The 25,774-nt window shown below is 39.2% G+C and overlaps 1 protein-coding gene across 2 annotated transcripts in view; it reads left to right on the forward strand.

The window, feature by feature from the left end:
• Positions 1 to 2,182: 2,182 nt before the first annotated feature.
• Positions 2,183 to 25,774, forward strand: part of PTPDC1 (protein tyrosine phosphatase domain containing 1) — an 85,306-nt gene continuing 61,714 nt past the window's right edge. For both annotated transcript variants that reach the window (XM_011927474.1, XM_011927475.1), the window contains exon 1: positions 2,183 to 2,522. The gene's annotated coding sequence lies outside the window, so the exon portion shown is untranslated. The remainder of the gene's footprint in view (positions 2,523 to 25,774) is intronic.

Below are 25,774 nucleotides of genomic sequence, written 5' to 3' on the forward strand. Positions count from 1 at the left end.
GACACTAACTCCTCAATAGGTTCTTCTACTCCCTCTTTTTTCATAGCCAGTGTCACATACGCCGGCTTCTCTCACATCAACATACTTTTACACTACCTGATCCCTCTGCTTGCACTGCCATTCCACTTACTTGGCTTGATCCGCTCAAGCTTGATTTTCAAGAGTTAGGTCAATCATCATTTCTTTAGAAAGTCTTCTTTAATGAAAATCCCTCTTTTTCCCTCTCTCCAGCCAGGTTGGATACTCTTCTCATGTGCTCCCATACCGCCCAAATACCATTATCACGATGTGTTCCAATTGTTTGTATAATTGTTTGTCTGTGTCCCCATAGACTGTGGGCAGGGCAACGTGTAATTCACCTTAGAGATGTTAATGCTTAGTGCAGCACAAGTATATACAAGACATTGTTTTTTAAATGCATGAAACCAATCTTTTTTTTTTTTTTTTTTTGAGAGAGAGTCTGGCTCTGTGGCCTAGGCTGGAGTGCAGTGGTGCGATCTTCCCTGCAACCTCCACCCCCTGGGTTCAAGCAGTTCTCCTGCCTCAACCTCCCTAGTAGCTGGGATTACAGGCGTGCACTACCACGCCTGGCTAAGTTTTGTATTTTTAGTAGAGACAAGGTTTCTCCATGTTGGCCAGGCTGGTCTCAAATTCCTGACTTCAGGTGATCCGCCCGCCTCGGCCTCCCAAAGTGCTGGAATTACAGGTGTGAGCCACTGTGCCCGGCCTCCATTACTTACTGTTAAGTCCAAGTATGGGCACAGTTCTCTGTAGGCCAGTGCTGAGAAATACCAAGTCAACGTTTTCAAATCTCTTTTCATCTGTTGCTTACTACAACAAATTTTTTACATCATTACCATACTGGTGTTTAGATGTCACACTATTTTTGCATTGGTGTATTATGTGGGGCCTGCTTCCTGAGCCACAGGGCAGTATCGTATCTCCATCTTCTTTGTTGATTCCTGTCAGCTTTAGGCAGAGTGGCCTTTGTGGACTTGGTACAGAAAATAACATTCTGAGGTCCACGTGCTTGCACTCTGCAGCCAACTGGTATCAGACCATCTGGTCAATCTAACAGCCTCTCTGCATTCACAGTATGTCACCATTTCTATCTTCTAGTGTCATCTGCAACATGCGGCTAGTAATGACTACCTAGAAGAATCAAATGTGAAAAGAGACGTAAAGTATCCAGTATAGGGTCTGCCACAGAGTATGTATTTGCCTAGTGAGTTGTTCTGCACATGCAGGGGAAGGACTTATTTCTACTGAGCCGTGAGACACAGGACCACATGCGAGGGTGAAAAAACAAGATGCAGCAGAGATTGCTAGTTGCTTAATTAAATTCATTCCTCCCATCATTTTGGAAAGAAGATTTTTAAGGGCATCAATGTGCCAAGTTAAGATTATAGTTCCCAGCTCTGCGAGGTCAGGATGCTAAATTCGAGTCTATAAGATGTAGTTAGAAGGCTTTGTGTGGGACTTCCAGAAACGCTCTTTCTAAAATAAGGATGTGATGGCTGGAGCTCCAACTACTATTTTGGCCCATAAGGCAAATTTGTGGACGGAAGCGAGGCTGTGCGGATGACAGAGACGAACGAGTTTGGGTACCTTCCTCCCACTTTCTTCTATGAGAGAGGGGAAAAGCCCCTCGTGGGTTTAGGACACTGGAATCTGGGGGTTTCTGTTACACGCAGGCAAACCCCGTCAGCCACTCTGTAAACTGCTGGGCCTTGCTCTCACCCAGATTCTGCTCCTCGGATTTCTCTGAATCACCTGGGGCCGCGATGCCGAAAGAGTTGGGCCGAAAGAACCGGGAGAAGCAGGGGGAACAACACAGGAAGCAGGCCGGGAGAGAGGCGGCCAGACGTCTGGTTCAGTCCGCGCTGCTCCAGAGCTCTCTTGGCTCTTCCTCCTTCACTCGTCTCGACCCTGCGGCCGGGGAGCTCGTGGAGCCAGCTCCGCCGCCGTCCTTCTTGGCCCGCGCCGTCCCCTAGCCGTCCTCGCGCCGTCCGCCTACCCAGGGTCCCCTTTCCGCACCCGCACCATCCCCTCAGCGTCCCTAACGGTTCCCTCACCGCCCGCGCCTGTTCGAAAATGCAGAGAGCCACCGCTCTCGTCACGGTCCGCTTCAGGCCGCCATTGGCCGGCACACGTCACGTGAGGCGTACGGCGGCTGACATTGGCGGGCGAGCGGGCGCGCTGAGGGCAGCGCAGGGGACGCGGCCTCAGCAGGGGCGCCCCGTCGCGGGGAGCAGCCTAGGCGCTCGCCGGAGGACGCTGTCCGGCGGGCGGGGCCCGGACCCCTCTGCCTCCTGGGCGCGTAGGGAGCAGCGGGGATCGGTACCGCGCCGTGAGGGTGCGCAGAGGCTGCCCTAGAGCCCGCTACCCACAGACCCTCCGCGGGGCAGCCTCTCCGGGCCGGGCGCGCCCTGGGCCGCCGGCCGCAGACGACGTGCGACACGGACGGCGCGTCCTGCTGACCCCAGCCGGCGCCGAGGGCTTGGAATCCCGAGCGGGAAAAGGTTCGGAATTTGCAGCTAGTTTAGCCGCACACTCAGTATGGCGCTTTCAGATTTGTTTTTTTAAACGTCTAGTTATTAAGTGATGCGTGGTTGGAGGCAAATCATTGAGGGTCATGAGCTTGAAACTAAAGTGTAAAGGTCTTGGATTTGAGGATCTCACATTCAGATGTCTGCAGGGACCGGGCTGGGAGATGCTGGGAGAACCCCCACGTTCTGGGATGGCGAGCGCCTCTCAACAGCCGCTCAGAGCGATCTCAGATTTTTCATAAGAAAGTTGAATGTCGGGATTTTTATGTGAAATCTCTTAATTTGTAGATGTTGACAATCAATTAAAAAAAGAAAGAGAGAAACACTGGAAGCCAAACAAAAGACATTTATAAGCTGGTTCTAGTCTGCCAGTTGGTGACCTCTAATTTAAATCTAATTCTGCCACTAAATTAGTCACATGACCTTGACCAAGTCACTTACCTCTCGGACATGCATTCTCAACATGGCTGATATTGCTTATGTTCTTAGGGGGGCAAAAACATCGTAGATATTACCGTTCTTTGTGACCTTCCAAAGAGCCTCAAAACAAGCAGATATACCTTATACCTATGGCGTTGAAATTGTATGGGGTTGGCAGATTCGGAAATGAAATGTCTAAAACGTCTCCTGGGAGAAGAGAAGGGAAATCAAGAAAAGGTTGAGAAACACTGCTTTAGGGAGGTGGATAAGCAGATGATCCTGCCATAGTTGTGTATGTGGAAGGATTCAAATATACTAGCATTCATAGCCTGAGAGCTGGAAAACTCCGAGAGGTCATCTTATAAAAGTTCCTTGCCAGGCACTGTTAACACACACACGTACAGGTACATACATGTATACACACATGAATATGCCCACACAGTTTTATTTGATCTCCACAACAAAGTGTCATTTCATTTACTGTATGGGAAAACAAGCCCAGAGGGTTTGGGTGACTTGCCACAGTCAGAACTATTAATATTAAATGGAAGAACTGGGATTTAAATCCAAGTCTTTATGGCTCCAAAACCACCCACTCATCCTGTTGGTTCCCAGCTTGTCCAGTTGTATCCAAACCTCTTAGTGCACAAGAATTCCACCTTGTGGCTTTTTAAAAATGCAAAAATCTCAGCTCCCACTCCAGAAATTAGGATTCAGTATCAGGGACAGGACTGGAGGATCTGCATTTTCACACCCTTCTAAGATGATTCCCATATTGGTGACCCAGGGACCATTTTAAGAACAATTGTTCTAGTCTAATTTCCCACCCAACCCCAAAGGCTTCGTGAGGTTGTACCCAAGGGGCTCAAATTTCTCCTCCCAAACAGAGATTCCATCTCCTTTTGCAGACAAGTGACCATTCAAGCTTTGGAAGGAAATCTTTTGTTGGAGAAAACCAAGGTTTAGGAGACAGCACCCTCTGCTGTGGAACAGCTTTCATTTTGAGACAGTCCTGACAGTTTTGCTGTGCTTTTTTAAATAGGAGCTTCCTTCTGTGCTATTCTGATCCTCCTTGAAAACTAGGTTCAAGGCATTTATTTGAAAGTTACTATTAAACTTTTATTATTTATTTATTTTGAGACAGAGTCTCACTCTGTCGCCCAGTCTGGTCTCATACTCCTGGGCTTAAATTAATCCTTGACCTCCTATAGTGCTGGGATTACAGGTACAAACCACCACACCCGGCCTCACAATTCTCTTAAAAGCACATCTTTTTTCTTTTTTTTTTTTTTTTTTTTTTAGTTATACTTTAAGTTCTAGGGTACATGTGCACAACGTGAAGGTTTGTTACATATGTATGTATGTGCCATATGGTGTGCTGTACCCATTGACTTGTCATTTACATTAGGTATATCTCCTAATACTATCCCTCCCCGTCCCCCCACGCCATGACAGGCCCATGTGTGTGATGTTCCCCTTCCTGAGAAGCACATCCTTTTTCTTTCTGTCTCTCTTTTTATTTATTTATTTGTTTATTTTAAGTTTGAAACAGGGTCTCGCTCTGGTGCCCAGGCTGGAGTGCAGTGGTGCAATCTCAGCTCACTGCATCCTCAACCTGCCAGGCTCAAGCAATCCTCCCACCTCGGCTTCTCAAGTAGGTGGGATTACTGCTGTGTGCCACCACGCCCAGCTACTTTTTTGTGTTTTTTATAGACACGGGGTTTCGCCATGTTCCCCAAGCTGGTCTTGAACTCCTGGGCTCAAGTAATCTCTCGCCTTGGAGTCCTGAAGTGCTGGGATTACAGCTGTGAGCCACCATCCCCAGCCTGCACGTCCTTTTTCAAAACCAACAACTGCCTCAAAGTCCAAACATTTTCTTTGTTCTAAGTTAAGCAGTGTAGAGGATGTGAAAATGTATACATTGAAATGTTTCTTCAGAATCATGTTTTATGTAATTTACTTATATATTTCTTTTTCTAAAAATGATGGAAGTTGAGTAATCAAAACATTTCTTTGCAGTTATTCTCTGGATCGTTTCATGTACCTAATGTGTTGTTACTGAAAAAGTTGTATTTCATTTTTCTGGTTTCTGTGGTGGCAACGTGGGGTACGGGAAATAAAGTGGGTTTAAGGAAGAACCGGTGTTCTAATCCCAATTCTAGTACTTTGTAGTTATGTGACCTTGGGCCGGTGATGTCCTCTCTGACTCTCAGTTCTTCCTCTCTGATTCTCACTTTCCTAATCTTTAAAATGGGGACGGTGCCTCCAGGGTTGTGACATTTATATGAGACAGCATGTGTAAAGCCCTAGCAGAATGCTAAGCACAACTATATTCTATTAATATTGGTTTTTTTCCTCTCTCACTCTCTTCAGAGTGAACTTATGAGTTCCTATCCTGCTGTAATATTTAAGATCATTTTCATTTCCAAAAAGATGCATTTTCTGGAGCACTTAACTATATGTGAGACATTAAAAATTTCATAAAAATATAGTGGGCCATCTTTTTAAAAAACTTTGCTGAGAAAACTAAGGGCAAATTGACTAGTTTCTTATCAGGTTTTGCTCTCTGTGACCAAAATCATCCATTTGTTAATTCAGCAGATATTTATTAACACTTATTATGTGCCAGGCAGTATGGTACATGTAGACAATATAACTATAAAGAAGACAAACAAGGTCCCTAACCTAAAAGAAATTATATAAGAAAAAGATAGTAAGCAAATAAAGTAATTACAGCTTTTAATAAATGCTTAAACAGTAAAACTGAATAATGTCAATGAATTTAACATGGTGAAAAAATATGTTCCTCACTGAGTTTAAATTTGTGAAAAAATATTAGGAAATTATCTTAAACTCTTAAGTCTCAATTAAGATTTTGAAATGTGTCTTTAGTGAAAGGTATTAGTAAAAACTAATTTTTAAAGTTTGTTTTAGTCATTTGAGTAGTAACAATAACAAAATAATAATAATAGAATAAATAACATAAAGGAAAAAAGTCAGCCATACTCCCTTCATTAGTATTTTGGTCAATCTGCTTCAGTTTGTGTATATTTATTTTTACAAACTTGTACACAATTTTATATTTTACTTCCTTTAAACTATAAAAATTTTTACGATTTTTACCATTAAAAAGTTGATTTTTAATACATTGCCAAGATAATGTTCTGCAGCTAATGCCAACACATATCTTTTCTAACTCCTTTTACCTGAAGACTCCTAGGTGCTGACCATCCTGACTTGGGTAATTTATAATATTCACTGTCATCATTACTATTATTTCTTGAACACTTCTTATGTTTCTGATACTTTATATCAGTGGTCTACCTGAACAAGGTCTCCTTCACCATGTCCGTTGAATATTATTATTGGATGACTATCTCTTTCTTTCTACCTCATAGTTGAGTTAGTATTTTCAGCCCCCGTGCTGACTGATCTCTACATCTTCCTTCATTCTATATGCCTGTTTTGCAAAAGTTCTGTTATGCCTCCAACATAATCAGCCTTATCATGTACAAATCAACTGACTCTAGTTCAGTATTTTCTTTCCTTTGAGCAAAAGCTCTTTGAAAACAGAGATAACAAGCAAGGACCACAGGGAAGGTTTTCTTCTCTCTGTGATTAGTTGCATTTATTGCCTAGTGCACATGGGGAAAGTATTGTCATTAGATCATATTCTTCTGTTCCATGTGATGCTGCTGTTTAGATAGTTCAAAACAGGGAAAACAGAGTCCTGCTGATTGCTTGTGGATTTTTAAAGTGTGAATGCCCTTAATAGCTTAAATTCTTTTTTTTTTTTTCTGAGATGGAGTCTCGCTCTGTCACCCAGGGTGGAGTGCAGTGGCGCAATCTCGGCTCACTGCAAACTCCGCCTTCTGTGCTCATGCCATTCTCCTGCCTCAGCGTCCCAAGTAACTGGGATTACAAGCACCTGCCACCACGCCTGGCTAATTTTTTGTATTTTTAGTAGAGATGGGATTTCAGCATGTTAGCCAGGATAGTCTTATAATCTCCTGACCTCGTGATCCACCCGCCTTGGCCTCCCAAAGTGCTGGGATTACAGGTGTGAGCCACCGTGCCCGGCCTAATAGCTTAAATTCTTATAAAGAGATTGTAGAATAATTGTACTTTTAGCCTACACCTTCTAAATTCTGTTTTCTAAGTGATTATTACTTGGATCCATGGTAGACCTCCTGTGTAGACAAATCAATTTAAAAATCCCTCAAATTTGTAAAGATGTAGATAAAACTGAACTGTTTTTATTAAATTCTAGGTCTTCTGTTGCTGGCCAGTTTTAACTTAATACTACATTGTTTATTTTGTTACTCAAATTGTTTCCACTTTTGCCATTGAGAGCTCTTTCAGTTGCTTCTGCATCTTTTTGACATTCTCATCCATCCCTGTGTTTTGAGTACTTCCCTACTTTTCTGGCACTACATGATGCTCCAGACTCATCTTGTATATTCCCTGCTCTAGCCCTGAAATTAATCATTTCAACCAAGGATCCCTGGTTCCTTTTATTGGAAAATAGTATTAGAAACTAGATTTGCTCTGATATGCTCATCACTCTTGGAGTGCCGTTGCTTTTAGGCCGTTGTCAGTGACCATAGGTAGGAAATATATGTATATATATTAACTTGTGTATGCATACATATTTTTATTTCTATTTTTACTCATCAGTGTCTATATTAAGCCAAAGAGAATTTCACCCTGATGTCTTAGAATCTAACTGAGAACTACACGGTTTATTCTAACCTTTCCTCCTTATTTATCCATAACCTCCCAGTCCATAGTGAGAAATCTGGCTCCTACCATTCACCATCCTTTTACTTATTTTTTCAGTTCCAGTATACAGGTACAGCAGTATCAGAACTATTAACCCATACTTCCATAAAAACCAATTACAGAACGGTGCTTATGTACAGGGCTTTTTGTTGTTGTTGGTTTCTCTTACAATTTCCATTCATTTCCAAAGTTTCTTACACTCCATCCTCCCCATCCCCTTCAGTGAGATTATGTCATGTCATGCATTTATTATACAAGCATGCCTCAGAGATACTGCTGGTTGGTTCCAGACCACCACAATAAAGTCAATATCACAATAAGGCAAGTCACACAAATGTTCTGGTTCCCCAGTGCCTCTAATAGTTAGGTTTTCACTAGACTGTAATTTATTAAATGTGCAGTAGCATTAGGTCTAAAAAATGTATATATGTTAATTTTAAAATATTGCCAAAAAATACTCAGGATCAACTGAGCCTCCAGTGAGTCGTAATCTTTTTTGGTTTAGGGTCTTGCCTCAGTGGTGATGGCTGCTGACTGATCAGGATAGACTTCTGCTGAAAGCTGGGGTGGCTGTGACCATTTCTTAAAATAACAATGACGTTTACTGCATCAGTTGACTCTTCTTTCATGAAAGATTTTTCTGTAGCATGTGATGCTGTTTGATAGCACTTTGCCCACAGTGGAACTTCTTTCAAAACTGGAGTCAGTCCTCTTAAACCCTGCCACTGCTTTATCAACCAAGTTCAAGGAATATTCTAAATCCTTTGTTTTCAGTTCATCAGAGTGCAGCATCTTCACTAGATGTGGATTCTCTATCAAGAAACCACTTTCTTTACTCATCCGTAAAAAGCAGTCCCTCATTCATTCAAGTTTTATCATGAAATTGCAGCAATTTAGTCATATTTTCAGCTCGACTTCTAATTCTACTTCTCTTGCTGTTTACACTACATGTACAGATACTTCCTCCACTGAAGTCTTGAACCTCTCCAAATCATCCATGAGTGCTGGAATCAGCTTCTTCCTAACTCCTGTTAATGTTGGTATTTTGACCTCCTCCGATGAACTGCGAATGTCCTTCATTTGTGATTCATAAAGGAAAGTTCCTGTTACTCTCCATCCTTGCCAGTACTTTGATATTGCTAGTTAGATGTGTAATGGTACGTATTATGGTTTTAGTTTGCACATCCCCTATACTGAGCATCTTTTCACATACTTATTTGCCATCTATATGTTTTCAGTAAGGTGTCTGTTCAGATCCTGTGCCCGTTTTTTAGTAGAAAATTTAAAATATAGTATCAAAGTTTTATTTATAATTTTAAAATAATTATACATTTCAAACAATACAGAGATGTATAAAGGGAATAAAATAGGGTATACTCTTCCTCTTTGCTCCACACCTAAATCTCTGAAAATGACTCCCCCCATCTCTACAAAAAATACAATAAATTAGCTGGATGTGGTGGTGTGCGCCTATAGTCCCAGCTGCTCAGGAGGCTGAGGTGGGAAAAACACCTGAGCCCACGAGGTCAAGGCTGCAGTGAGCCGTGATCACACCACTGCACAGCAGCTTGGGTGACAGAGTGAGACCCTGTCTCAGAAAAATAAAAACTCATCAGCAAACCAAAGATCATGTAGCTTTTCTCCTATTTTTTTTCTAGAAGTTTAATAGTTTCTGCATTTACATTTAGGTCTAAGATACATTTTGAGTTAATTTTTATGTAAGGTGTGAGTGAGGTTGAATTTATTTCATATAAACATCCAGATGTCTTGCATCATTTGTTGAAAAAACTTTTCTTTCTCCATTGGATTGTCTTTGCACCTTTTTCAAAAATTAGTCGACTATATTTTTCTGCATCTATTTCCAATCTCTCTATTCTGTTCCATTAATTGAGGTGTCTAATGTTTTACCCCTCTATATTTATTGTTGTAGCTTTATATTAAGTCTTGAAATCAGGTCATGTAAATCCTGCAACTTTGTTCTTCTTTTCCCGAATGGAATTGGCTATTCTAGCACCTTTCCCTTTTTATATAAATTTTAGAACAAGCTTGTTTATGTCTACAAAATACCTGGCTGAGATTTCAATATGAATTTTATTACACCTATAGATCAACTTGGAGAGAATTAGCATCTTTACTATGTTATCTTTCAATCAAGAACACAAAGTGTTTCTTCATTTATTTAGATTTACTTTAAGTTCCAGGGTTATGTGCAGGATGTGCAAGTGTTTTACATAGGTAAATGTGTGCTATGGTAGTTTGCTGCACAGATCAACCCATCACCCAGGTATTAAGCCCAGCATTAGCTGTTCTTCCTGATGCTCTTCCTCCCCCAACCCCCGACAGGCCCCAATATATGTTTTTCCCCTCTATGTGTCCATGTTTTCTCATCGTTCAGCTTCCACTTATAAGTGAGAACATGTGGCCTGCATCAGTTTGCTGAGGATGACTGTATGTTGCAGCCTTGTGAAACTTACCTATGCGGGAGTTATTCAGTAGAGTCTTTGGGGTTTTCTGCATCCATAGACAACCATGAAAGACAATTACGTTGTCTGTGAGTAAAGAGAGCTTTCTTTCTTTCCAATCTGTATACCTTTCTCTTTTTTTCATGTTATACTTAGCTAGGACTTTTAATATGAAGTTGAATAGAAGTGGTGAGAGAGCACATCTTGCCTCATTCCTGATTTAAGGGGGAAACATCAAGTCCCCCACTGTTAAGTATGATATTAACTGTGACTTTTTAAAAATAGTCTTTATTAGGTTGAGGAAATTCTTCTATCTAGTTTTGGCATTAGGTTAATGCTAGCCTTACAGAATGAATTGGGAGGTGATCCCTACTCTTCTACTTTCTGGGAGAGATTATAGAATTGGTATTATTTCTTCCTTAAATGTTTGGTGGAATTCACCAGTGAAACCATCTGAGTCTGTTGTTTTCCTTTTTGGGGAAATTTCTTTTCTAATTTCACTGCTAATTTTATGACTTTTTCAGATGTAGGACTATTCATTATCTATATCCCCTTGAGGGAGTTTTTGTAGTTTGTGCACTTGAAGGAAATGGTCCATTTTATATAAATAATCACATTTATAGGCACAGATTTGCTCATAGTATTCCTTTATTATCTTTTTGCTGTGCATGGGATTAATAGTGCTAACCTCTCTTTTATTCTTGATACTGGCAATTTGTGCCTTCACTCTTTTTTTTTTTTTTTTCCTTGGTTAGTGGTCTGTCATTTTCTTCTTTCTTGCTTTAGGTTTAAATTAGTTTTCCTTAGTTTCCCAAGGAGGAAGCATAGGTTATTGATCTTAGGTCTTTCTTGTTTTCTAAAATATGCTTTTACTGCTAAAAGTTTCTCTCTAAACATTACTTTAGCAGCATCCCATAAATTTTGATGTTGTGTTTTTAAAAATTATTTTCGATTGTAAAATACACATAACAAAATTTATCATCTGAACCATTTTAAGTGTACATTTCAGTGCTATTATGTACATTCACACTGTTGTGCAAGATATATATGTATACACTTTAACTTTTACTTAATTCAAAATATTTTTAAATTTCTCTTCAGACTTCTTAACCTATGTGTTATTTAGAATTAGAAGTGTGTTGGGTATTTTTCAAATATTTCCAATTACCCAACTGTCTTTCAGCTATTGATTTCAGTTTAATTCTGGTGCGGTCTAAAAATATAGTTTGTATTATTTCTCTTCTTTTACATTCGTTCCGGTGTGTTTTATGTCCCAGATTGTGTTCTATCTTGGTGACTGTTCCATGTGCTCTTCTGTTGTTGGATGGAATGTTCTATATATATAAATTAGATCAACTTAGTTGATAGTGCTGTTCAAGTCATCTCTATCCTTACTGATTTTTCTGCCTGCTTAATCAGTTACTGAGAGAAGGATGTTGAAGCCTCAACTATAAATACAAATATATAGTGGATTTATCTATTTCTCCTTTAGTTTTTGCCTTGAATTAATGAAGTTAGTATTTTTTAGTTCTTGCAATTGGATGTATGATCAATTTTGAGTTAATTTTTATATGTGATATAAGAGATTGAGGCTCATGTTTTTGCCATATGGATTTTCAGTTGTTCCAGCACCCTTTGTTGGAAAGACCATACTTTATCTACCTCATTATCTTTACGTTTTTGTCAAAAATTATTTGTCCAGGGGATGTAGGTATATTGTTTTTTGTTCTATTGTTCCTTTGCTCTGTTTTTAAGCTACTACCTCACTCGTTTTATTATTGTAGCTTGAAATCAGGTAGTGTTGTTCTGACAACTTTTTCAAAGTTCTTTTGGCCAATGTAGCTCCTTTGCACTTCCATATAAGTTTTATTTTATTTTTTATTTTTCATAGGGACATGGTCTCACTCTGTTGCCCAGGCTAGAGTGCAGTGGCAGAATCATAACTCACTGCATCTTCAAACTCTTGGACACAAACGTCAGCCTCCTGGCTTAGCCTCCCAAGTACCTGGACCACAGGTGCATACCACCACAATCTGCTAATTTTTATTTGTATTTTTTCATAGAGGTAGAGTCTTGTTGTGTTGCACAGGCAGAGTGCAGTGGTGCAGTCATAACTCACTTCAGTTTCAAACTCCTGGGCTCAAGAAGTCTTCCCACCTCAGCCTCCCAAGTAGCTGGGAGTACAGGCACACACCACCACACCCTACTAATTTTTATTTGTATTTTTTGTAGCGATGGGACTCTCACTATGTTGGCCAAGCTTGTCTTGGACTCCTGGCCTCAAGCAGTCCTTCTACCTTGGTCTCCCAAAGCTCTTGATTACAGGTGTGAGCCACCACTCCCGGCCCATATAAGTTTTAGAATTGGCTTGTCCGTTTCTACAAAAAACCTTGTGGGATTTTTGGTTGGATTGTGATCTACAAATTATGATGGAGAGAACTGATGTCTTAACATGTAGTCTTCTGAACTGTGAACACAGTAGATCTTGCTATTTATTTAGGTCCTCTTCAATTTTTCTTAGTATTTTATAGTTTTCAGTGTTACAAGCCTTTCATATCTTTTGTCAGATGTATGCCTAAATAGTTCGTACTTTTTGATGTTGTTGCAAATGTGTTTTTAATTTCAATTGCATTATTCATCTCTATTACATAAAGTGATTAATTTTTATATATTGATCATGTTTACCACAACCTTGCTAAATTCGCTTACTATTTTAGTAGATTTTTTGCAGATTTCACTGGATGTTCTGCATAGTTGAGCATGACATCTCTGGGTAAACCTAATTTTACGTCTTTGTTTTCAATATGGAAGCCTTAGATTTATTTTTCTTGCATTATTGCTCGGGCTAGAACTTAATACTATGTTGAACAGAAGTAGTAAGAGTGGACATATGTGTCTGCAGAGAGATAAACAATACTTTGAATGAAAACCCAACCTATCAAACTTTGTGAGCCACACCTTGAGCCTTGTTGAGAGGGAATGCAAAACTGGTCCAGTATTTGAAGTTTAGGCAGTATAACCACCATCATAAGCTAAAGAAAAAAGTTACAGGATATTATCAATTGGTGCTGAAAAAAAAATTGGCATACCTTGACACCCATTCATTATTTTTTTAAAACTCTCAGAAAATGAAAGAATAAAATAGAACTGCCTCAACTTGAAAAAATACATCTTTTTCTTACAGAAATGCAGTCAAAATTTAGTTTAAACTCATAGAAGTATTATTGTTTTTATATATCAATCTTGTATTCTGTCACCTTGCTGAACTTATTGGTTCTAATAGTTTTTTAAGTGGATTCCTTAGAATTTTCTATATACAGGTTCACATCATTTGCAAAAATAAATGGTTTTACTTCTTCCTTTTCAATATGGAAACCTTTTATTTCCTTTTCTTACATTATTACACTGGCTGGAACCTCCATTACAATGTTGAATAATGCTAATGAGAGTATATATTCTTATTTCTGATCTTAGGTGGGAAGCCCTAAGTTTTTCACCGTCAGGTGTGATGTTAATTGTGGGTTTTTCAAAGATGCTCTTTATCAGGCTGAGGAAATTTGTTTATAAACTTAGTTTATTGAGTATTTTTATCCTGAGAAGACAGATTTTCCCAGATGCTTTTTCTCTATTGAGATAGTCATGTGGTTTTTGACATTTATTCTATTAATATGAGGTATTACATTAATTGATTTTTGAATGTTAAACCAACCTTGCATTCCTGAAATAAATACAAGTTGGTCATGGTGAATATTCTTTTTTTATGTTGTTGGATTCAGTTTGCTAATTTTTTTTTAGGATATTTGCATCTATATTCATATAAGATTGATCTTTGGTTTTCTTGTGATATCTTTTTCTCATTTTGGTATCAGTGTAATACTGTGCTCACTGATTGCATTCTAACATGTTTGCTCCTCTCCTTTTTTTGAAAGAGTTTGAGAAGGATTGGTGTTAATTCTTTTCTAAATGTTTGATAGAACTCATCAGTGAAGCCTGGCTTTTCTTTGCGGAAAGGTTTTGAAATAGTAGTTCAATTTCTTTACTTGTTAGGGGTTTATTCAGATTTTCTATTTCCTCTTGAGGCATTTTTTGATATTTTGTACCTTTACAGGAATTTATTTTACCTTCATTACCTGTTTATCTGCATACTTTTCATCACAGTATTTTCTTATAATTCTTTTCATTACTGTATTTGGTTATAACATTCCCTCCTTCATTTCTGATTTAGCAATTTGAGTCTTCTCTTTTCATTGGACAGTCTTAACTAAAAAGTTATCCATTTTGTTTCTCTTTTCAAAGAAACAACTTTTGGTTTCATTGATGTTCTCTATTGTTTTACATTTTACTATTTTATTTATTGCCACCTTAATCTTTTTTATTTCCCACTTTCCTAGTCTGTGTTGTGTTGCAATAACAATACCACACACTGGGACATTTCTAAAGAAAAGTCACTTTTCTCTAGAAATGTCCCAGTGTGTGGTATTGTTATTGCAACACAACACAGACTAGGAAGTTCAAGGTTAAGAAGTTCAAGGTTAAGAGGCCCATATGTGATGAGGGCCTTCTTGCTGCATCACCAATGGCAGAAGGCAGAAGGGCATAAAAGCATGTGTGTTAGAAAAGAAAGGGGTCGAACTCATCCTTTTATTAGGAACTCACTCTTCTGATAACAGCACTAATCCATTTATGAGGGCAAAGCCTCGTAAAGGTCCTCTTAGAGACCTATTAAAGGTCCCGTCTCTCAACACTGTTGCATTAGAGATTAAGTTTCCAACACAGGAACTTTGGGGTATACATTCAAGCATACCTCCTCCTACCTTTTGCTTGTATGAGGGTTTATTTTGCTGTTCTTTTTCCAGTTACTTAAGGTGGAAGGTTGGGTTATTGATTGAGATCTTTCTTCTTTTCTCGTATGCACTTGTAGCTATAAATTTCCCTCTGTGTACTGCCATAACTTCATTCCCTAAGTTTTGGTATTGTGTATGTTTGTTTTCAGGCAACTCAAAGTATTTTATATTTTCCACTGTATGTTTTTCTTTGACCTTCACCCATTAGTTATTTAAAGATGTGTTTAAATATTGTTTAACTGGTATATATTTGTGACTTTTCCACATTTTCTCTATGTTGTTGAATTTTAATTTAATTTCATTATGATAAGAGAGCATATGTTGTGATTTCATTCTTTTTTAATGTATTGAGGCTTGTTTTATGGCCTGGCATATGGGCATATGGTCTACCTTGGAGAATGTTCCATGTGCACTGAGTGTATATTCTGCTGTTGTTGGGTCTGGAATTTTCTTTAGATGTCTGTTCTGCAGAAGTACTAACTATGCAAAATGACCCCCAAATGCTGAAAGAGCTGAGAAACCAGAGAAGGAGGCAGACAGATCCAGTTTGTTGGTATTGGTGGATTTATTGAGGGAACTTATAGAAGTGTGGTCTTTGGTGGCCAGAAGACAGGTGGATATCTGTACTGTTACTCCCCAGACCCAAGGCTTACATACCATAGGGAAAGGGTATACATGCTCTAGCAAAACAAAGGCAACCCTCCAGAATAGTCAAGAATGCTAAATGCATTATTGATGCTAAATGCTAAAAGAATGCTAAATGAACCTTGATGTGATAACATCAAGGTTGCTTTGATCTAAAAGCAGGAGTAGATGTTCTTACACTAGGGATAGTAAATAAAGTGGGAATTAGGAGGCATTCACAGAACTGGGGCGAGTCAGAAGTCAATATGGTGGACTAGCATCCAAGATGGAATTACTTTTGTCTCCACAGCATCACTTAGGGTTAGATAATTCATTGTGTTCTTCTGTTTTCTTGTTGATCTTCTGTTTTGTTTTTCCATCCATTACTGAAAATAGGGTATTGAAGTCTCCAACTATTGTTGAATTGTCTATTTCTCCCATCAATTTTGTAAGTTTTTATTTTATGTCTTTTGGGACTCTGTTCTTAGGTGCACAATGTTAGTAATTATTATATCTTCCTTATTAATTGACTCTCAGCATGATAAAGTGTCCTGTTGTCTCAAAACAATTTTTGTCTTAAACAGTATTTTGTGTGATATTAATATTGCAATATCAGCACAATTTTGATTACTTCTTGCATGGTATATCTGTTTCCATCTTTTTACTTTTAGTCTATTCCTGTCTAAATCTAAAATGTGTCTCTTATCAATAACATATAGTTGGATCATTTTTTTAATCCATTCTGCCAGGCTCTGCTTTTTGATTGGGATATGTAATCCATTTTCATTTAATGTAATTACTGATGAGTTAGGATTTATTTGCCTACCTTTTTTTATAGCTTATGTCTTTTGTGTTCCTTTATTTCTCGATTCCTGCCTTCTTTTATCTTAGGTATTTTTTATTATGCCTTTTCAAATCCCTTGTTTCTTTTCTGTATTTTTTGAGTTAGTTTTTAGTGTTTCCTCTGGGGATTACAATTGGCATCTTAATTTAAAACAGTCTATTTCAGATGGATACTTAATTTCAATAGTATGCAAAAGCTTTTCCTTTAGTGTGTTTTCATTCACTTCTACCTCTTTTGTACCATTGTCATAAAATACAAATTACATCTTTATATATTATAAGCTCATTGACTCATTTTTATAATTATTGCTTTATGCAGGTGTCTTTTAAAACAGGTCAAGAAAAAAGCTACATATATGTATTTTTATAATATCTATTTAGTTATCTTTATTGGTGTTCTTTATTTCTTTGGATCTGAGAATCACAATGTACTGTTTTTTTTCATTTCAGCCTGAGGGATTCCCTTTACTATTTCTTCTAGGGCAGGTCTGCTAGCAACAAATTCTCTCAGGTTTTATTTTGTTTTGATCTCAAGATGTTTTAATTTCTCCTTTTTGGGGGAAGGGGCAGATTTTCTCTCTTGTCGCCCAGGCTGGAGTGCAGTGGCACGGTCTCAACTCACTGCAACCTCCACCTCCCAGGTTCAAGCAATTCTCCTGCCTCAGCCTCCCAAGTAGCTGGGACTACAGGCATGTGCCGCCACACCCGGCTAATTTTTTTGGATTTTTAGTAGAGACGGGGTTTCACTGTGTTGGTCATGCTGGTCTCAAACTCCTGACCTCAGGTAATCCACCTGTCTCACCCTCCCAAAGTGCTGGAATTACAGGCGTGAGCCACTGCACCCGTGGCTCTCCTTCATTTTTGAAGGAGAGTTTAACTGGTTATAGAATTATTGACTGACCATCACTTTCTTTCAAAATTGAAGAAATAGTCATCTCACTCTCTCTGGCTTCCATCTTTTCTGATGAGATGCAGTCATCTATACTAGGGCCATAACTTCCACCCTTAGTTTTAGTTGCCCCTTCACTTTCATGTGCTTTCTGTCTTCCAAAAGCTTACTGAGAGCACAGGTTCTTGGATAACCAACTCCTGTTTCTTGCTCTATGGGCTTATTCTTTATAAAATTTCTCTAACAGTCTTTTCTCCAGAGTCTCAGGAGGAAGGGAAGGCTAATCTATGAGTTAAATCACTGCCTAAATGAGATGTCTTATATATCTTGCTATGGATGATCTGATCTAAGCCTGTGAATTCCCAAGAGCTACACACCTGCCTGTGTTTTTAGACACCCAGGCTTGCCTCCCAGACACACGAAATAGGTTTACAGAATAAGTATTAGAAAAATAGAGAAATAGTTCACAAGTTGAAGAGGTAGAAAATCTTGTTATCCTTCCTAGTCTGTATATAAATAGGGATGAAGTGAATAACAAACTCTGCTATACTCAGTATTTTGAGCTTTTTCTATTGAACTATCTGAAATTGTTATTATTCTTTTTTAAGACAGGGTCTCACTCTGTCGCCCAGGCTGGAGTGCAGTAGTGTGATCATGGCTGACTACAACCTCAACTTGCCAGACTCAAGCGATCCTCCTGCCTCAGCCTCGCGAGTAGTAGTTTTCACTACTACTATAGGGACTATAGGTGCTCACCATCACACCTGGCTAATTTTTTATATTTTTTGTAGAGATGGGGGTCTCACTATGTTGCTCAGGCTGATCTCAAATTCCTGGGCTCAAGCGATCCTCCCATGTCAGCCTCCCAAAGTATTGGGATTACAGGCATGAGCCACTGCAACTAGCCTGAAATTATCAATTGAAAAAAATTTCAAGCAGTTTCACAAAAGATGTATTTAAAGGTAAACATAATTATGTATCTACAATATTTATATATTTATTAATAGGGATATTCAGATAATGAACATGTATTGATTATAAAGTCACATTATGGGGTCCAAACTGTGGTATCTGGTACTTCACTAAAAAGTGTCTGATATTTGGAGGGTCTTTGATCTTGTTGATACCACCTGTATAGCAGTGCTCAGATTTCAAGTGATGTGTTTGTCCTAAAACAGAATTTTGGTAGCCAGGTCTCATCCAGGAATATGAGCTTGTTTCTAGATCTGGTTGATGATGTAGGTCTTCTTGCTGTATTTCATGATTTTGTGAAGGTTGGCTCAGGAACTGTAAAAAGAAGGTTTATAATGTTTGACAACTAAATAGAACCCAGGAAACATATCTTCACAGGAACCTATATGAATATGAATACTTGCTGTTAGGTAAATGCAAACCGCTTACCTAGTGCAGTGGTTCTAAAAGCATCAGCATCACATGGAAATGAGTTAGAAATGCAGAATTCTCAGTTCCACTTTAAAACTACTGAGTGCAAACTCTAGAGGGGAGTGCCCAGCAGTTTGGGATTTTAAGAAAGTCATCCAGGTGATCTGATGGGTTTAATTAGGAATTGTTGGCCTTTCAATGAGCTTAGAAGCATCTTTGGTAGTATCTTTGATTTGAGGTTGATTGAACCTATGGGAATAAGTTTCAATCAAATAAGCCACCTGTGGCTGCTTGTGGGAAAAAGGATGGGAAATATAGAAACGTTGGTTGTAAAAACCAGCTTCATCTATAGTTAACATCTTGCCCATTCTTTATTATAATGTGTTTTCTGACGAATCCAAATCAAATAGCCTATTTCTTTAAACGATGAAATAGCAGGGTTCCTGCTGAACTGTTGTTTTCCCCCAGTCTGTGATTGGTCTCCTGAGAGCCTTGGAGACTTCTCTAGGGTGTATCTGAGGTGTGAAATCACAAAGCCAGTGAAGGTAATAGTGTAGTAAACTCTGCCAGAGACAACACGTTTCTAGGTGGCTCTCACTCCTTTCCCCAGGACTAACCGTATCAGAAATGTTGAGGGATCTGAAAAAAGAAAACTTTTTTTTTTTAATGTTACCTAGCTTCCTCTGGGGTGATTTGAAAAGAAAAGGAATTTTGTATAGTCATGTCATTTTTTTTTAGTTTATAAATTCAGAGGTGAGAACATTTCAGTTTAAAGGAAATCTATTTTTGTTTAATTTTACTACATAAGGAATCATAAGCAGTGCTTTAATTCCTCAAGAAGAAATTACTACAGTGGTATTAGGAGGCTGTTTTTATAGTATTTGAGCCACATAAACCAACATACAGTAAATCTTCACTCAGCCCTACGTGATGAGGGATGTGGGTAAAATATGTAATTGATACTAGGGAAGGCATCCTAAAGGAGAGAAAATGTGGGCTGAGGGTAGAAGTTACTGCTATCGTGCATCTGTATCAAGCCTCTGTACCTTCTGCTGAGAAGAAAACAAATCTAACCCTCAGGGAACTGGAACACAAATCTGTCACATAGAAAATGGGCAGGAAGTTAGAGAGATAAATGTGATCAGGAAGACTAAATAAGAATAATGCTATTCCTTGTGTTTGTGTAGTGCTGCCACGTAATTATATATGTTCTTAGCAGTAACCCTGAGATGGGTAAGGCAAGATTACTGTTCCTACCTTACAGATGAAAAAGCTGGCATTCAGAGAGATTAAGTGATAAAAGTGTTGGTGGTGGTGGTGGCAGCTGCCTTTTATTGAATGTTTATTCATGTATACATCCAACAAATACTGAGTACCACTATGTGCCAGGTCCTGTTCTAGACTTTGGAGATAAACCAGTTGACAAAGCAGACAAAAAAAAAAAATCTATTCCCTCATGGAGCTTACATCCCAGTAGGAGAAGGCAGACAATAGACAGGACAAATAAATAAAGTATATAATGTGTTAGATGTCATAAGTCCTGTAGAGAAAAATGAAATGGGGGAGTGATTTAAATTTTAATTAGGGTGATGTGGAGGGTTTTGAAGAGAGGGGTAACATGACTGACGTTCACAGGATTACTGTAGCTGCTGTATTGAGAATAGACTGACTTACATGTTGGGGACGGAATTAGGTCTGCATATACATTCTCGGGTCATCTTTACAATGATCCAGTAGGGTAGGTAGTAAGTCTCAGAGATATTAATAAATGTGCCTAAGATCACAAAGCTAATACGTGCCAACTCCTCTATTGAAATGTGTTTGGATTTTATAATCTTACATTTAGACTAGCATTCATGTTTCTGTTAGGAGATAGGAGGCTAAAATGTATAAAGGGGCCATGTTCCTGAAATTTTCTTTGAGATAACAGTGAATGAAAATTTGGATTAAAAAATCAGTAAATTATTAATATCTGCACAAAGGAAAACAGATTTAGTAAATAAAATTTATGTGAGCCCATTGATTTGGACCAAGTTTCTGCACTAGACCCTAATAGACCAAATCAAAATGGAGTCATTCGTGCTACATGCCACATAATTAAACTAAAACTTAAAACACAAACCAACAGGAAATCCACAAATGGGCCAGTTTTCTAGGAAAAAACAAAACAAAACAGGAGATTTGCAGCATCCAGTCGGAAGGGGCCCAGTCAACCTGGCCAGCATAAGGAAGTCACTGCTTAAACTCATACAAGGAAAGTAACCAGAGAATACCCAGTCTGCTCTTTGTACTGGGCTGTTTCCCTGTTCCTGCTGCAGCTGCCTTATAAAAAGCCAATTGTCCTGCCACACCCAGTAGAGCTCCTTTCTATTTTGTAGAGTGAATATTATGTTGCCTAGTTCGTGAATCATGAATAAAAGCCAATTAAATATTTAAAACTCTATGTGTTTAAATTTTATTATTTAATAGGTCTTTATTGTTCAGAAACTATATGTGTAGTCCTTAAGAGCACAAACTCTGGAGCTGAACCGTGGGAATTCAAATTCCAGTTCTTGTGCTTAGTAACTGTGTAACTTTAGGCAAATTATCTGACTTCTCTTTGTCTTAGTTTCCTCATCTATAAACAGAAATAATATACAGAACTGAATACATGCTTGCTATACAATCAGCAGTTGTGCTACTTGGTATTTACTCAGATGAGCAGAAAACTTAGGTCTACACAGAAATCTGCGCATGAATGTGTATAGTAGTTGTATTCATCATCGCTTAAACTTGGAAGCAACCAAGATGTGCTTCAATAGGTGAGTGGATAAACTGTGATATATCCAGACTATGGAATATTATTCAGTGCTAAAAAGAAACAAGCTATTAAGCCATGAAAAGATATGGAGGAGCCTTAAATGAACATTATCCAATGAAAGAAGCCAGTCTGAAAAGGCTACCTACTCTGTGATTCCAACCCTGTGACATTCTGGAAAAGACAAAACCATGGAGACAGTAAAAAGATCAGTGGTTCCAACATAGCACATGTATACCTATGTATCAAACCTGCAGGTTGTGCACATGAACCCTAGAACTTAAAGTATAAAAAAAAAAAAAAAGCAGTGGTTCCCAGGGTTTCAAGGAGAGGGAGAGATTAATAGTTGGAGCACAGAGGATTTTTAGAGCAGTGAAACCACTCTGCATGATACTATAGTATCATTGTACCTTTTCTAAACCTACAGAATGCACAACACAGAGTGAGCCCTAATGTTAACTATGGACTTTGGGTGATAATTATGTGTCAGTGTAAGTTGATTGTAACAAACTTACCACTCTGTGGGGAAGTCTGTTGGGGGATGGGTATATGGGAAGCCTTTGTACCTTCTGCCCAGTTTTGCTGTGATTCCAAAACTGCTCTAAAAAACAAAGTCTATTTTAAAAACAAATGGGAATATAGCAGGACGAGCCACAGACAAAACTCAGACACCGAGTTAAAGAAGGAAGGGGTTTATTCAGCCGGGGACATTGGCAAGACTTCTCTTTCAAGAGCCGAGCTCCTCAAGTGAGCAATTCCTGTCCCTTTTAAGGGCTCACAACTCTAAGGGGGTGCATGTGAGAGGGTCGTGATTGATTAAGCAAGCAGGGGGTATGTGACTGGGGGCTGCATGCCCCGGTAATTAGATTGGAACAAAACAAGATAGGGATTTTCACAGTGCATTTCTATACAACGTCTGTAATCTACAGGTAACAGAACCAATTAGGTCAGGGGTCGATCTTTAACTACCAGGCCCAGGGTGCCGTGCCGGGCTGTCTGCCTGTGGATTTCATTTCTGCCTTTTAGTTTTTACTTTTTCTTTCTTTGGAAGCAGAAATTGGGCATAAGACGATATGAGGGGTGGTCTCCTCCCTTATTCCCCCCTTTTGAGACTCTCACTCATTTTATTAGTGGGAGTTCTCACTTTCATTTTCACTACCCATGTCTTCTTGCAAGACAGATCAATAGTGATTCATTTAGTACACTTGTGCTGAAGCATTTTGGTGAACTAAGGTAGCGATGAAGCTTTTTATCATTCGAAGAAGTACAGGTAGCAAACAAGGCAGCAGTAAGCAGGTTCTATTACTATTATAACTCTTATTAGAAGAGTTTTAAATCCTCCTAGCACCGGGAGCCATTTTCTAAACATGGTCCCAGGATCAAATCTATGCCACACTTGCATGGGCACGTGTGCTAGTTTTGTCGTATCTCTAACCGTGTCTTCAACTACTTGCCCTTGATTATCTATGTGTAGGCAGCAATTAGTAAGGTTAAATTTCCTACTGATCTCTCCTTCAGCTGCTAGCAAGTAGTCAAGAGCTGATCTATTTTGATAGATAGCATTTCTCATCTGAGTTTCCTGCCGGGACAGAATAGTCAAGGCTCTGCCGGTTTTATTAGTGATTATTTCTAAGACAGCTTGTAACCGTATGATTCGGTTGATCGTGTAAATGGGGGTCCGGTATCCCCACGAGCCGTCTTGTGCCTAAGTAGCAGGCCTATAATATTGTATGATTCTCTCGGGGCCATTTATCATTTTTTCAATTTCTTACAGCTATGCTTCTTTTTTCACGGCAAGCATAGACAGGGAAGCCCAGGAGTTTGCCTGTTTTTATGGGCTGTAGGAAGAAAGATGGTTTAATAGTGCGAATAACACAACTACCCGCCCACTGATCAGGTAATTTGGCGTAAGCTCTATGCCCACATATCCAGTATAATCCAGTGGGGACTGACCAGTCCCGGTGGGACTCCGGGTGGGTCCACACAGTTTGCGACTTTGGGAATTTGCTAAATGGATTCCTCTCTATGTGATTTGAACTCCACCAAGTGACTGTTTCTGTGCTACCATTATACAGTTTCTGTCCCAGACAACGGAGTCATCCTACGGGGTGAGTGAATTCTTTTTCTTCTCTAGCTGTGCAATATTGTCCTATAATTGAGGCTTTTAGGACCCAGAAATTATCAGGGTGATTCTTTTGAGCCAGGAATTCATCAGGAACTGGGTCTGTAGGTACTAATTCTCAGGCTTCCTATGGCCACTGATCTCTTATTACAGTTCCTCCACATACATAACATGAAGTGACATTGAGAGACTGTGCTACATGCTTGGCTAATTGCAAAAACAAATTTCTTGTTTTTCCTGGAATTTCTGGTACTGGCACATTTAGTTCATCATAGAGAGTTTGAAACACTGGCTCAGGAGAGCGTTTGTAAACTTCTCCTCGAACCAAGATATTTACTCGAGGATCCAGTCTGGCCCCATCGATTCCTAAGGTCACACGCTCCTCTTTTTTCCAGCGAGGATCAAAAGGATTGGTTATTACTAGCTCTAAGGGGTTACATTGACCCTTAGTACAAGAAGGGCCATTTTTTCCTTTCCAAAGGTGGACTGGATCCTTCTCATCATTTGTTTTTTCCAAGTGGCCTAAATGACACAAGACCAGTATTTACATTTATTTCCACACAGTCCTAATTTATGACAGATGTACTTATTTTCTGCCATATAGCCTCTTTTCTAATTAAGAGAACTACACCTTATTCCTAACTTATTACTATTAATGACAGCACAGACATCAAGTTTTAAGGTGACTTGTTTGGGCACCCTTTTTTTTCTATTTTGGCTAACACTTTACTCGTATCATTTATGAGCCCCTACCAGTCTTCAGTTCTTAATCTTGTTTTAAAAAACTGTGGTCATGGGAGGCTCAGATGTGTCATAACACACATCAGATTGGTCATTTCCTGGGCTACATACCTTGTATAGAATAACATTATACAAACAAGTTCTTTTTAGAGTTCCAGTACACTTACAATAACCGTAAAATAATAGGACCTTAGCAACCTTTGGTCCTACCTCAGTGACTTGATATATACACTGGGAACAGTCCTCAGTCTGAGGAAGGTCAGTTGAAGTCCTTACTGTACAAGTCCAAATTTTAAGGAAAATGAGTCCTGCGATGAGTTTCCTCATGCTTTGGCCATGCGTGGACCAGTCAGCTCCCGGGTGTGACTGGAGCAGGGCTTGTCGTCGTCTTCAGAGTCACTTTGCAGGGGTTGGCGAAGCTGCTCCTGTCCACGTACCGCTCACAGTCTACTGATGTTTAAGGATGGTCTCAGAGGTTGGGCCTGCTAGAATAAACTGAATCCAACACCTCTACACAGTTATGTTCAACTGGGCTCTCTGATACTGGGAGCAAGTGGTGGGGTTTAGGGTGTTGCAAACTTCAATGGTTATGTGGAGATTTTCACATAGCAAGCTTTGGTACTTGGTTAAGCTAGCCTTTGTTAACCAATGATGTCCTTTGGTATTTATTAAAGTTACCACAGCATGGGGGGGGCTTTATATTCAGGTTTTGCCTAAGGGTTAGTTTATCTGCTTCTTGTGCTAACAGGGCCTTTGCTGCTAGGGCCCTTAGACCTGGGGGCCGGCCTTTGGAAACCTTGTCTAGTTGTTTTGAGAGATAGGCCACTGGCCTTGGCCAGGCCCCACAGTCTGGGTTAAAACTCCAACTGCCATTTTTTCTCTTTCTGACACAGAGAATGTAAAGAGTTTTGTCAGGTCAGGTAGCCTCAGGGCTAGGGCTGACGTGAGTTTTTCTTTTAGCTCATGAAAAGCTCATTGCTGTTGGTTGTAATAGATGTAGTTTATCTAATCTACATTTTCATTAACTGTCACCTACTAAAATATTGACTCCAATCCTGCAGCTATTTGATTTCAAGCTTTTTTTTTTAATTAATTTATTTATTTTGATTATACTTTAAGTTCTAGGGTACATGTGCATAACGTGAAGGTTTGTTACATATGTATACTTGTGCCATGTTGGTATGCTGCACCCATCAACTCGTCAGCACCCATCAATTCATCATTTATATCATGTATAACTCCCCAATGCATTCCCTCCCCCCTCCCCATGATAGGCCCCAGTGTGTGATGTTCCCCTTCCCGAGTCCAAGTGATCTCA

Source organism: Colobus angolensis, unplaced genomic scaffold, assembly GCF_000951035.1.
Source record: "Colobus angolensis palliatus isolate OR3802 unplaced genomic scaffold, Cang.pa_1.0 Scaffold72, whole genome shotgun sequence".
NCBI classification, from domain to species: Eukaryota; Metazoa; Chordata; class Mammalia; order Primates; family Cercopithecidae; genus Colobus; species Colobus angolensis.